Raw genomic sequence first — 12,841 nt, forward strand, 5'->3', positions numbered from 1 at the left:
AGAACTGTACAGCCAGAGCCAGGTTTTATAAGACTTCTGAGTCAGGCAGGACCAGCAGCAATTTACTGTTGGATGGAAGTGGTACATCCAGGATCAGGCATGTGCAGAGCTGATGGGCACAAGTAAACTGCAAGAGTAGCTAGTCTAGAACCCCTTGACATTTACTACTGTTGTACTAGTATCCCTTTCCCAGCTCATGCCGGTGCGCCTATGAATATGGGGGATCCATATGACTGCTGGATGAGGCCAGAACTCAAGCTCAGTTTACAATGGGTAGGCTTGATCTGTGGTAGAGGCTGAAAATGGACTGTAGTTGCAATATAGCCAGTGGTGCCCTAGAGCTGGCTCATACTACACACGCCAAATATACGTATCTCTTCTAAACTCTGCATTCATAGACATCACTTTGGGAGCTTGAAATGGCCATGGTGGGAGTATTTTCCCCGCAGAAAGCTGTAAATATTATAAATCGGGCCTCTTTTTTCTGGAGAGTTGGTTGTAAAATATTTACCAGCACCCCACTGATCACAGTCCTGCTCAAGAGTGGCCTTGAAAAAAGTGGTGAAAGGAAGTTGTCCTAATGAGCAGAGCATTGGGTGATGTACCTAGACATCCACACTATGTGGAAATAGAAGTGGCCCAAATAAGAACATATACAGACTCAAGAATGCTGAGAAACAGCTTGGCCAGAAACTTGGAAGGAGAAAAATTGGAAGATTGGGAACTAACAGGTGTGTAGTAAAGGCATATGAATGGATGTAAAAGGAGGATTGAGTGTGAAGATCTCTGTATGCATGTTAATACCCACCTGAGAGCATCCACCGTGGAGGGAGACAACAACCAAGCAGTCAGAGCTGAACCAGCCAGTTGATGTTAGCCAGCCTTGGACGTGAGCCACTTCAGTGCTGGCACAATAGGCCCATGAACAAAATAGTAGCCATGGTGGATTAGATGGAAGCCATGTATGGGCCCAAAAGCTTGGGTCCCACTTACTGGGGCTGATTAGCTACTGCCATTGTATGACCATATGACCACAAAATCTTCTAGTCCTATTAATCCACTGCCTTGAAACTGCTGGCCTGATTGAGTATTGAAATGTCCATTGAAGGCACAGCCGAGGCACCATCTCAAAGATGGTGAGACCATGAGAATGGGGCACCATTTTCTAGGGTGTGGTATGCACTCTATTCAATAACCATTATATGGTGCTATGTCCCCAGTAGGTAAGACTTGCATGGGTTCAGGAACCAAGGGATAAAAGTAGGAGTTGCTGTGTAACCATCACATTAAGTGACCCACTTTGAAATTTATGCCTCTCATCCCTGTAATTCTAGGCTCACTGGTTTAGAGGTCCTAGTTTCTAAAGGGAGAATGCTTTTTGGGGGGAATAGTAAAAGTCCCATTGAACGTTAAGTTATGGCTGCCTCCTAGGTACTTTGTAGACTAAGAGGAGAGTCACCAACCTGGCAGGGGTAATTAACGATGGTCTTCAGGAAAAGGTACCGCTTATACAAAGGTGGCAGGGAAGAATGTGTTTGGCATCCAGGTGATCCACTTGTGCATCTCTTGGTACTCCTTGTCCAATTTCTATTTGCTGAGTTTCTATCAGCCATGGCCTGAAATGGGTACTGTGACTAGGGAATCCTATCTCTCAGGGATGAGGGTCTTAGTCATCTAACCAAATACTTTATTTAAACCAGAAGAGTAAGCTAAAGGTTAGAGAGATCTAGAATAAGTAGTAGAAGAGCCACGCAGTGAGACCAGTTGCAGTGATGGGGACTGTAGTTTGTCCCTCTAGCCTTTCTCTTATAACTTAGTACCGGGGAAAGAGGCCATCACAGTCCTGGAGGAGCTACTCCCAGAACTTACCTGAAGTCTTTGGATATAAGCAACGTAAGGGATATACTCTAGTATGTACATACTGAAAGACTTATTCCTCCACTTGCTGTAAGTGCTGCCAGATGTGCTGTCCACCAGCCAGCCCCGTCTGGGACTTGCCCTTGACTGAAGAGAGCCCTTGTCCTGAGTGAAGATGCTTGGCCCCCTTGTGTCAACTCAAGACAATTCTGAAGGGCCATCCCAGTTTCAAAGCCTCCCTAGAGAGTCAGCTGAAGTCTTAGGTGACACTGAATGGCAACTGTACTTTGCCCTCTGCCCGATCCTGCTTCCTTCCCTTCCTCCACAGATCTTGATCCTGAGAGCACTCTCTAATAAACTCTCTGCATGCTAACCTCCATTTCAGAGTCTGCTTCCCGGGGGGAAGCCTGAAACAGAAGTAGATGTTAGTAGCTGCCCAGAAGAACCAGAGCTGCCACTGCCCTTGCCAGAAGACCCGATCTCTGTGTGTATGGCCACCATCTCATACTGCTCACTTCTACATCCAAATCTCAGGTTGGTGTAACTGCATGGACGAGCTGTAGTTAAAGGGACTCTTGGAAATTTAATATTTAGCTTTCCAGTCTCTATAGTATAGGAAGTTAGGCTAAAGTGGGGTTTGAATGGGTGTAAATTGGGTGAGAAAACTTCCAATATCTGCCATACTCTCTCTCTTTACTATTCAAAATCCATTTATTCTCACACACATAAACATCCAAACAATAATAGCAAGAACAACATACTCCTGGCTGACATAATGCCACGATTCCTCCCCCAAATGCACTCTCATCCTCTCCTCAAAATGGCGGAGCAAAAAAGTCAATCACCGCATCTACTCTGAGTGATATTCATTTCTACTTTAATTCACTCATAATCCCATTTGCTTATCCTGTATCCTAGGGACTGGATTATAAAATTAACACCACTAATGCACCTTATTTAAGATAATGGGGAAAGGGAGATGGATAAAAAAAATCAAGAAAAAAATTAGGTAAAACCATCCGCGTCTTTTTACATCTGGTCACAAATTTATTGTAGACATTTATAATTTCTTTCCTCTACTACCCATTCTGCTTTTGCTAAGCTTTCATCCAGCATCTTGTTTGGTTGAGGTTCTTTCTCTGGTGATGCAACCATAATTTTCATGCCTGCAACGTCTGAGTTCTTAGTGATCTTGCTTATATGGGGTTGCTGGTCTTTTGGGGTGTTCCTTTCTTTTTAATTGTGGTAAACTATACATAAACATAAAATTTACCATTTTAATCATCTGTAAGTGTATTAATTCAGTGACATTAAATATATTCACAGTGTTGTGTAACCACCACCACTGTTTATTTCCATAACTTTTTCATCATCCCAAACAGAAACTCTATACCCATTAAGCAATAACTCCCCATTCCACCCTCTAACACTTGCCTTTAGTTATCTCTATTCTACTTTCTGTCTTTTTGAATTTGTGTATTTTAGATTCTTCATATAAGAGGAATTATATAATATTTCTCCTTTGGTGTCTAGCTTATTTCACTTAGCATAATGTTTTCAAAGTTCATCTATATTGTAGCAAGTATCCAGATTCTTATGCCTTTTTATGGCTAATATTTCATTGTATGTATATACCCATTTCATTTATTCATTCATGTGTTGATGGACATTCAATTTATTTTCACCTTTTGGCTATTGTGATATACTGCTATGAACATTGCTGTACAAGCATTCAGTACTTTTGAGTATATACTTAGGAGTGGAATTGCTGGATCATATGTGCTACTTCTATGTTCAACCTTTTGAAGAACTGTCAAACTGTTTTCCACAGCTGCTGCACAATGTTACATTCCTACCACCAATGAATGAATGTTCCTATTCCTCTATATCCTTGCCAATACTTGTTATTCCCCCCTTTTTATTATAACCATCATAGTAGGTATTAAGTGGTATATTAATAGAGTTTGGATTTGCATTTTCCTAATAACTAAGGATGTTGAACATCTTTTTCATGTCTTCCATTAACTTTTATCACATAACTAAAAAGAACCGTAGAGGATATTCTGGGTTCAGATGTACTCCCTCTCTATGCCCATTCCTCCTTTGGATTCTGGAAAAATCATTCCAGCCAACATGATAACTGAATTTTGTTTGTTAATTCAGCGGTTTAGGAGCCCCAAATGACCAGGTGGCAGCCTCAACTTCCAATTTGATGGGATATTGTTATTTCTCTCTAGAAAATAAAGCATTCCATCTTTGGCTAATAAAACTTTTAATCCAACAAAGATAAAGTCAGGGAGACTGAAACAAAAACATTTTGCAAATGAACCATTAGGTGAAATTAAAGAGAGACCACCCACTTTCCACCCCTTTCTGAAGAAACAGTATCATAAGTAATTTCAAAGAGTATGCCATTTTCTGTAGAGCGGCTCCCCAAGTACACAAAGTATCTCCCAGCCAGTACTGTAGCTATGTCTTTAATAAGCCATTCCACAATTATTTTTATCAGGTCAACTATAGGGGGATGGTATAGATGGTGAAACCAGTGAATCCTATGGGCATGTGACCATTGCATTATTTATTATTTTTTCCAATGATTCTACCTCCTTAGTCAGAAGCAATGACGTATGTAGGATACCATGTTGGTGAATAAAGCATTCATTTAACACATGTAAATTAATGCACAAAGAAGCAATTGCATCCAGGGTGGCCAAATCCATATCCAAAATAAACATCGGTGCAGACAATAACATAGTGAAAGGGAGCCAGGTGGCTACCTGGTTCCTTCATATTAAGGTTGCCCTACTGGGGGCTCAGCACTGGTTTCTGTTGCTTGGGGATTGGAAATTTAGTAACAGCAGAGGAAAATCCATGTTTCACCCATACATAACCCCGTATCTATAACCTCTTATTTCATAAGCCAACTGATCATGGCTAAGTGAAGGGAACCAACCAATATATACAAAATAGGTAATCTTGACTATTATTGAGCACTTTCTTTGCAGAAGAATCTACTATTGAAGATTGACCTTGAACACAAATATCTCCATTCCCTTGCTGTATATTCTGAATGGTCCGTCTATATGACTCTTTCCCAAATCCCCTTGTTGTCAATCCTTCAAACTTGTTTTTTTCCAAGGCCCAGACATCTGACTGAACTGTTTACCTATGTCTAGCATTTGAAGAGATCCCTACCTCCAGTTATCTCTTCTAAGAGTCAAAGTGGACATTAAGCTGTATTTCCCAAAGTTCTGCCCAGTTGTAAGCTTTCTCCATCCCTTGTCAGTGAGATTGCAAAGAACAGTCATAGCTGGAGCCAGCATATGTTAGAGAACCTTCCTTAAACAAGGCTTGAATATTTCACCCTCAGCCACCTGGCTATAGGGAATTGCCACTGAGGTCTTAGATACATGTTGGTCAAAGGACAGACTGAGAGCATGAAAACATCTGCTGGCCTCAAAAGGAAAGTAGCTATTTGCTGAAGAGATTTTGTTCCAAAATTCTTGGAGTTTTTATTGTAATTATCCTATTTCCAAAGGCTCCATATAGTGTTTTGATCCACAGGGTCATGGGAGATAATAACAGAATTAATTGCCATTTAGCCTGGAAGAGCTGCCAAATCTTCTCTCCCTCTGGACTCTCACTCAAAGACCTAGGAGCTATTTTGTCTGTGGGTTAAAATAGAACATTTGAATCTAGAGAGGCTACCAAACACTGTGGGAGAGGATACAATGTTTAGGCAATTGTTTTTTACTTTGGAATGAAGATACTGACATTCCTGGACCACTGAAACCCCAGAAACTGCATGGAGAATAGATCTCTGAATTTACTTGGATTTTAGCTCTTACCCTATGGCATGTGCACATCTTTCCAAGACATCTAGAGTACTTGTTACTTTCAGTTCACTAATCCTATTCGCACATTATCATCAGTGCAGAGGGCCAGAGGGATGCCCTGTGGGATGGTGATGATCACGTTCTTAGTAGACTAAATTATGTTATGGGACCAGGGGTTTGACATAGCCTTGAAGGAAGTTGGTAAAAGTATAATGCTAAAACTTCCAGGTGAATGAAAGCTTTATGTAGACATAAAGGTGGGGTAGGAGGCATTTTCAGGATTAGTAGGCACATTCCAGATATTAGGGGTTGTGTTCATTTGTTCTAATAATGAGATCTCACTTGAAGCAGACCTGCTATGGAGTCACCAACTGAGAAAGCTTAGTAGTCAGTCTACTATTATTCTCAAAAACTTATTTTTTTTCCACATAGGTCAAACAAATGACTTAAAAGAGGTTACCATGGGAATAACTATCTCTCAAACTTAATTTCTTTAGTGATGTTACTCTATGATCCCCCAAGTGATAACAGTATTCATTTTGGTTTACAGTTTGGAGAGTGAGGGAGAGGTTTCAGAGCTTCCACTTATCGCTTCCTTTTCCATTATAGCTCCCAGCTACATAGGTCAGAATTCCATTTTAGTGGATTCTTCTGATTGGTTAGAATAGCTATTACAACTATGTGGGTACAACCGCAAGTGGACAATCTATTTTGATCTCAAAAGCCCTGTGATCAACTAGCTCCCCTTAAAGATTCTTACTGTTCAAACAGTTCTGATTATTAATGTGATTCTGATGCCTATTTTGGGAATCATACCTACCTCACCTCTGGCACTTGCTACTTGGCTTCTGCCATTCCAGGATTTAGTTACCCTCATTTAAATAAGAAAGCCATTTTCAATAGGGTTTTCTTTACCTTTGCTGACCTATAGAGGACAGCCACCAATGCACTTAAATGCTGTCACTTGTCCCTTGCAAAAACATTACTTAATATCAAGGTTCAATGAGTGTTCTCTGGGCCCTTTTGGTAGATACAGTTAGAGTGGGCAAGCAGATTGAGCAGAAAATTTGTCCCAACCTACCTGTTTTCCGAAGTCTTTAGGTTTTTTCCTGCACATTGTGTCAAGAAATTTCTGGCATCTCAACCTCATTTCATGTGGAACACCTCTGAGTCCAGGTTTTAGAAAAGCAAGTGAACAAACAGGACTGCCAGCTCTTTAAACCAAAATCTCTCTAATAATGTAGCCATGTTGATTAATTCAACCTGATCTGGAATTATTTACTTCCTTCTCTAGGCTAGAAACCTTAGAATCTGTTCCCATGTATATTATGCAGGTTCTTGATGATCTGAGATAGAAAAATTCTGCAGTTGTGTTTGTCTTTCCTTCTTTTGTTTAACTTCATAAACTAGCAAATGCTAAATATGACTGCACTATAAGTCTGGAAGCAATGAATGGTGATAAGGGAGGAAGATAAGCAGAACCAGCATCCACTGCAAGTTATTTATGTGAAGTGAGATTATTATAGATTCTTAAAAAAAGATAGTTATAATCTCAACATATAGGAGAGGAAGGGCTGATTATTCTGGGGTAGCTTAGTGGGACTTGGCAGTTCAGATACACCCTGTAGTGAAATCCTCCCAAATATCCCCATTCCAATTATGGGTGGAGGTGGCAGAGCACCAAGCCATCCAAACTTTCACATGAGACCTAATATGAATGTAAATTCACCTATGTCATAATTCAGAGACTTGTAGGATCAGACTCTCCATCTCATTGTTGGCTATGTCGACAAAAAATGCGGCTGACAAGAGATAAAAAGTCTTCGTGGCAATTAAATTAACTCCTTGGTCTCTAACAATGTCTTCAACGAAGAACTTAAAATCTTGATGTTATCCTTTTCTTTCTTTAAGGAATCCAGTATGATTAGAACTAGTCAGTCCACCATACACACTTTATATTTCTTATGTCCCTCCATTCTGTTATACAATAGCAGACACTTGGCCATCTAAGAGCTAGCCTTCAATAAGCATTCCATTGCTTCTGGTGACTGCACGTAAATGTTTAGGCAACTTTCTCCACTGTGTCACATCCCCTGCTCACAGTAAGATCCTCAGTGCCTTCAAATCCAACCAAGACAGATAACCAGTCTTAGATTTCTATTTTCCTTACCTGAAAAGCCACATCTGTTATCAATTAATTTATCCATCAGAAGTCACTCTAATCATTTTAAGCAGATATTATGTAGTTTAAAGAATCTTTAGGAGAGCCAGAGAACCAGGCTTGAGTGATTGCTACACAGCTAGGAACAGAGCAGCCTTGAGAAGTACATAAGTCCAACATTAGAATGTTTTGAAGAAAACACTCCTGTATCACCTTGTCATTTGGAACCTATAATGATAGGAAATGGACTCTAGAAATTTTACCCCAGCTGCCCTGGAAGAAGTGGATGTTTCTTCTTTCTAGGAGATCTAATCTTGCTCTCTATGTCCACTGCTCATGTGGTTTACTTCCATCTTTGAGTTTCGAGTAATGATAGCTGCTTGACAGATGCTACATCTTATTAGGACCCCTAAGCTGCAAGGGAGTCTGGGAAGTGTGTAGTTCTGCTTTTGGCTTCTATCGTACAGGAAGTCAGGCTACAGGGAGGTTTTGTAAATGCTGAGGTACTCAACTTAGTTATCATTCACACTTGTTAAAGGAGCTGTCAAACTCCTGACCCTTTCCTCCATTTGATTAAACTTAGCAGTTAGCATAGGCAGGTCAGGTAGGAGTCAAGGAGGCTGAATTAGCTGTGGGTCATTTCTTCTTATAAATAAGGAATTTTACAGGAAGAGTGGAGCTATCCACAATGTACTGGAATTATAATATAAAAATAGAAAGCAGATGTGTTAAACATTACTGCAAGGAAGGAAAAGAAGTCAATATTTACAAAACAAAGAACTAATGGCATTTTTCCCCCCTCAATCTTCTAAGGTATGACAATGGTAGAGCCAAGAATAACAAAGAACAGGAACTAGAAAAAATGAATTGCAGTTTCTCTTAATTTTCATTCATATCTAAATCCTCTGTTCTTACATTTTTAAATAAAAAACAGCAACAGGAACTTAGCTCTGGGCTAAGACTGGAAACAATTCAGGTGGTTATACTTTTCTGAAAACAAGATTTAAGTTTTTCAGGTTCAAATGAGCACAATTCAAAGTAATGTAATGATAATCGTGAATGAATGGTAAGTGTGTGGGGGGATGATAATATCCTAAATAGATAAGATAGTAATTAATTTGTGGACAAGTTCATATCTGCTACATCTAAAAAGTTTGAATCATAAAAATCAGGATATAAAAATTAAAAGGAACCTAAAACCAGTCTAACTTCTTATTGCAAGACAGAATTCTTTCTACTACATCCCTGACAAATGATTCATCTTATTTCATCCACGTGAATATTTCTGGGCACAAAGAACAAATCATTACATTGGTTATCAAATGAGAAATGTGCTTAGTTTGGTATAATTTTATCTAAGTGAAGTTTGACTGTTATCTAGTAATTATCATTTTGTAAGTTCTTGCAACTGATGTTATCTGTTCTTTTATTGATGTAGTTACAAATTTCTTAAGGTTCTCAATACGTGTGAAAAGATTTTTTAAAGCTAATTTCAATGTGTCATATATCTTCTAATAATCAAAATTAAACAGGTTAAGAGGATTAGCCCCTTGGATAGTTTCCAACCTTCTTACCTAAACCCCCATTTAGTACTCTAACTGTACTAAACAATGGGCATGGCCAACAGAAATATTTTCAGACCCCCAAAGAAAATAAAGATTCATTCATGTCTTTTATTTTAAAGTATTATATGTTGAAGAAGAAAAGGTAGGGGAAGTGGAATGGCTGTTCCTAAAGTTAACTTATAACGATTTACCTGTTACGGAAAGAATTATGAACTGTGCTGATATCAAAACCCAAAATAAATTCGCTTGCATAATATCTACTGTGAGATTTTCCTCTTCCCACTGTGGCAATCGTGTTGGTCAAGATTCTTTTGGATTGCAAATGACAGAAAATCGTTAAACTGGTTTATTCAAAAGCAGGAATTTATTGGCTCATGTAATTGAAGAGGTGATTGATTCAGACATGGCTGAATCCAGCTGCTCATAGGATACGATTAATAATCTCTCTGATTCTGTCTCTTGCTTTTGGCCGACTCTTCCCACCGATTGTAGTGAGAGTCAAGTGCAGCTCCAAGTCTATATGCCACCATTTAATCAACGACACCAGAAATTTTTAATGCCTCTTTTCTAATAATTACAGCGACGTTTCTCTGGCTAACTTTCCTGAGCTGAACTTGGTTCACACACCTGTTCTGGAAACTCTTCACTGTGGCTTGAGACGTTGAATGGGCTGATTTGCCGATATGAGTAATACTGCTGGAAAGAGGAAGAGCTGAGTATAACTGAACTGCACAAAGCTTCTGGCTGACAGGACAATCCAGACCTGGCTATTTGCTGGAAAAGGGCTTCATCTGCCTGGAGGAAGGGGTGTATTTTTTAAATTTGCACAAAGGCATCCTATGGACTAGCTGTGGCTTTGGAGCCATGGATGTGGATCACTTGGACCATGAGTGGGGGAGGGTAGTCGTCTGGATGAAAATCTTGTGCTGTTTCTGCACTAAGGAAAAATGGACCCTGGGCAAGCAAAAGTATCAGATACACACTACAGAAGAAATGCCATTACACTAAGGCCAACAGTGTAATTCTGAATGTCTCGTTTTGTAGATCCAACTCAACTCAGTTTCAATTAGTCAGCTCAGGTCAATCCAATCCAACAATATTGATCCCTTATTAAATAGGCCAAAAGCTATGTTTGTTTGGCGTGTGCTTGGGTGTGTGCTGGGTAGGTGGGTAAGGAGGCACTACCAAAACCAAAACCAAAACCAAAACCAAAAAGAAAAGAAAAAGGACAGAAGAGAGCTGTTCTTCAAAAATCAGAAAACATTCTAGGTTGGCAACTATGAAATTTCTTTTTTCTTTTTAAATGAAATTCTACTTTGCTTTACCAAATAATTTAAAAATCAAAAATGGTAGAATGTAAATCTTCCTTTAGTTGCTTTTTAGCAAAATGGTTTGTGTATTTAAGTCAATTACACATCTATTATATGTTCAAATATAATTATACTCTGGTAACCTTACAAAATTAAGGGATTTAAAAATAAATATTTCCTTCAATGTATTTGTTAAATGTATATCAATCCTCATTTCCTTGGAGTCTGATACAGCAACCAAATATATATGCTGTAGAAAGTCAACTTATGTTTTCAAGTGATCTTTAAGTACCATTTAGCTTTTTAAAAAAATTATTGCTAGTAGCTCATAGTTTGCCAAAAAAAATTGAATTAGCCTTGTATTTCTGTAAAAACTTACCTTTACCCCCCGCCCCCCCTTTTAAGTTCTGTAGAAGTTTTAACAGTGCTTGCATTAACTTTAAAACTTTAGGGAAAGCGCAAAATAAACAACAAGCTGATAATATTATCTAGTCAAAGTAAAACAAAGGATAGGGGAGTGGGGAGAGAGGGCGGGCAGTATCCAAATGCCAAATGGGATTTGTTTTTACTTAAGCATGTACAGAGCACCAGGGAGAACTTGCTTCGAAGCTAAAATATTCAGCACCTGAAAAACATTTAAGTCTAGTTCTTTCTGGGTGAAAGAAAGAGAGCAGGATTTAAGTGAGTAAATACTTAAGGTTAAGTGAGTAAATACTTAGGGGGTTGGGGGAAGGCTAACCGCCACTGTGGAACTTTGGAACTTCTGTTTGTTTGTTTGTATTTTTAAACTCAGCAGCGGAGTGAATTTTCCTGTTCCTCGGCCAGAAATCAGGGCAACCCGCGTGTAAGGAAGGCTCTGTCCGCCTCTACTTAGCGCTGGAGGGAACGCGGTGGGGATGATGACGAGGAGGTGATGGTGACTGACAGAAATCCCAACGCGGACCAGAGCCCGCAAAGCCTGCGCGCCCCGGCGGCCCGGCGGGCTCCGCGGCTGCAGGCGTCCCCGCGGCAGCCGGGCGCGGCGCGGTGGGGACCGCCGGCGCGCGTCAATGGGCCCATTCAGGCCGGCGCGGCGCGGGGGTTGAGAAGTTAAGGGGCGGGAGGTGGCGCGCCGGGGCCGCGGCCGCGCTATTTGCATTTCAATGAGACCCGCTTGTTGACTCAGTGCCCGGCGCTTCCGCAGCTCCCACCAGAATCTGCCTTTGTTGGTTTTAGCTCCGGTCAAGTCCACTTCTTGCAACGGGGGAGCCGCGCGCATTTAGTTTGTGTAGTCAGGCAGAACACTCGACAGGAAGGAAGGAGGAAGGGGTGCTCTGCGCGGCCATTGTCTGGGCAACTGGGCTTAAGCAGCCGAGTGACTATTTAATCTGTAAGGTGCACTTGAATCCCTCACAAATCCGCTCAGTGTGGAGCAGGGGGCACCCAGACAGGGACAGATGGTGCAGAACCCCTTTGTTTAAAAATATGGAAATGCGCTTTTTCATTTACTTAAGGTAGTCCGCTCTTTTAACTGTTGCTATTCCCCCTTGTTGCACTGTCAATGAGAGACCCGGAGATGCTAATGGCTCTGGTCAGCTCTGCCTAACCGCCTCCTTTTTTTTTTTTTATGTAAGCACAGGAAGTGAGGCTGCTATGTTTGGTAAGCCACCCTTCCAGTAGGGACCCCTTGTACCCTTTTGGTGCCTTCTGAGCTTAGGCAGAGAGCAGCCCGAGGAAATTTGTTCAAAAGTTTTGCAAGATCTCTTTTTCAGAGCCTCCCCTCCCTTTCCTTTTTCACGTTAAACATCAAATTCAGAGGGGATCAGGATGCTTCCCATTCAATGTGATTTCCCTCCGGAGGAAAGGGAGAATTTACCATCTTCAGGGTCTCCTGATGCTTTGCAGTGACCTCTTGGGCCCCGGAGCGCGGTGAAGGGGGCCCCCTTGGGTTCCCATAGCTGGAAGGATACCCTCGCAGCTCCACGAGGCCGCACACGTGTTTCTGCTTCCCCAGCTGTAACTTGGAGTATGTTGAACATCAGGCTGTGCAAATGTACACATATACTTGTAGTAATTTAGAAAAGTGGAAGACTCTGCCCGTAGAGCCTTTGAGCATGTTGACATTTCACAAGA

This window comes from Zalophus californianus, chromosome 2 (assembly GCF_009762305.2).
Source record: "Zalophus californianus isolate mZalCal1 chromosome 2, mZalCal1.pri.v2, whole genome shotgun sequence".
Classification (NCBI taxonomy): domain Eukaryota; kingdom Metazoa; phylum Chordata; class Mammalia; order Carnivora; family Otariidae; genus Zalophus; species Zalophus californianus.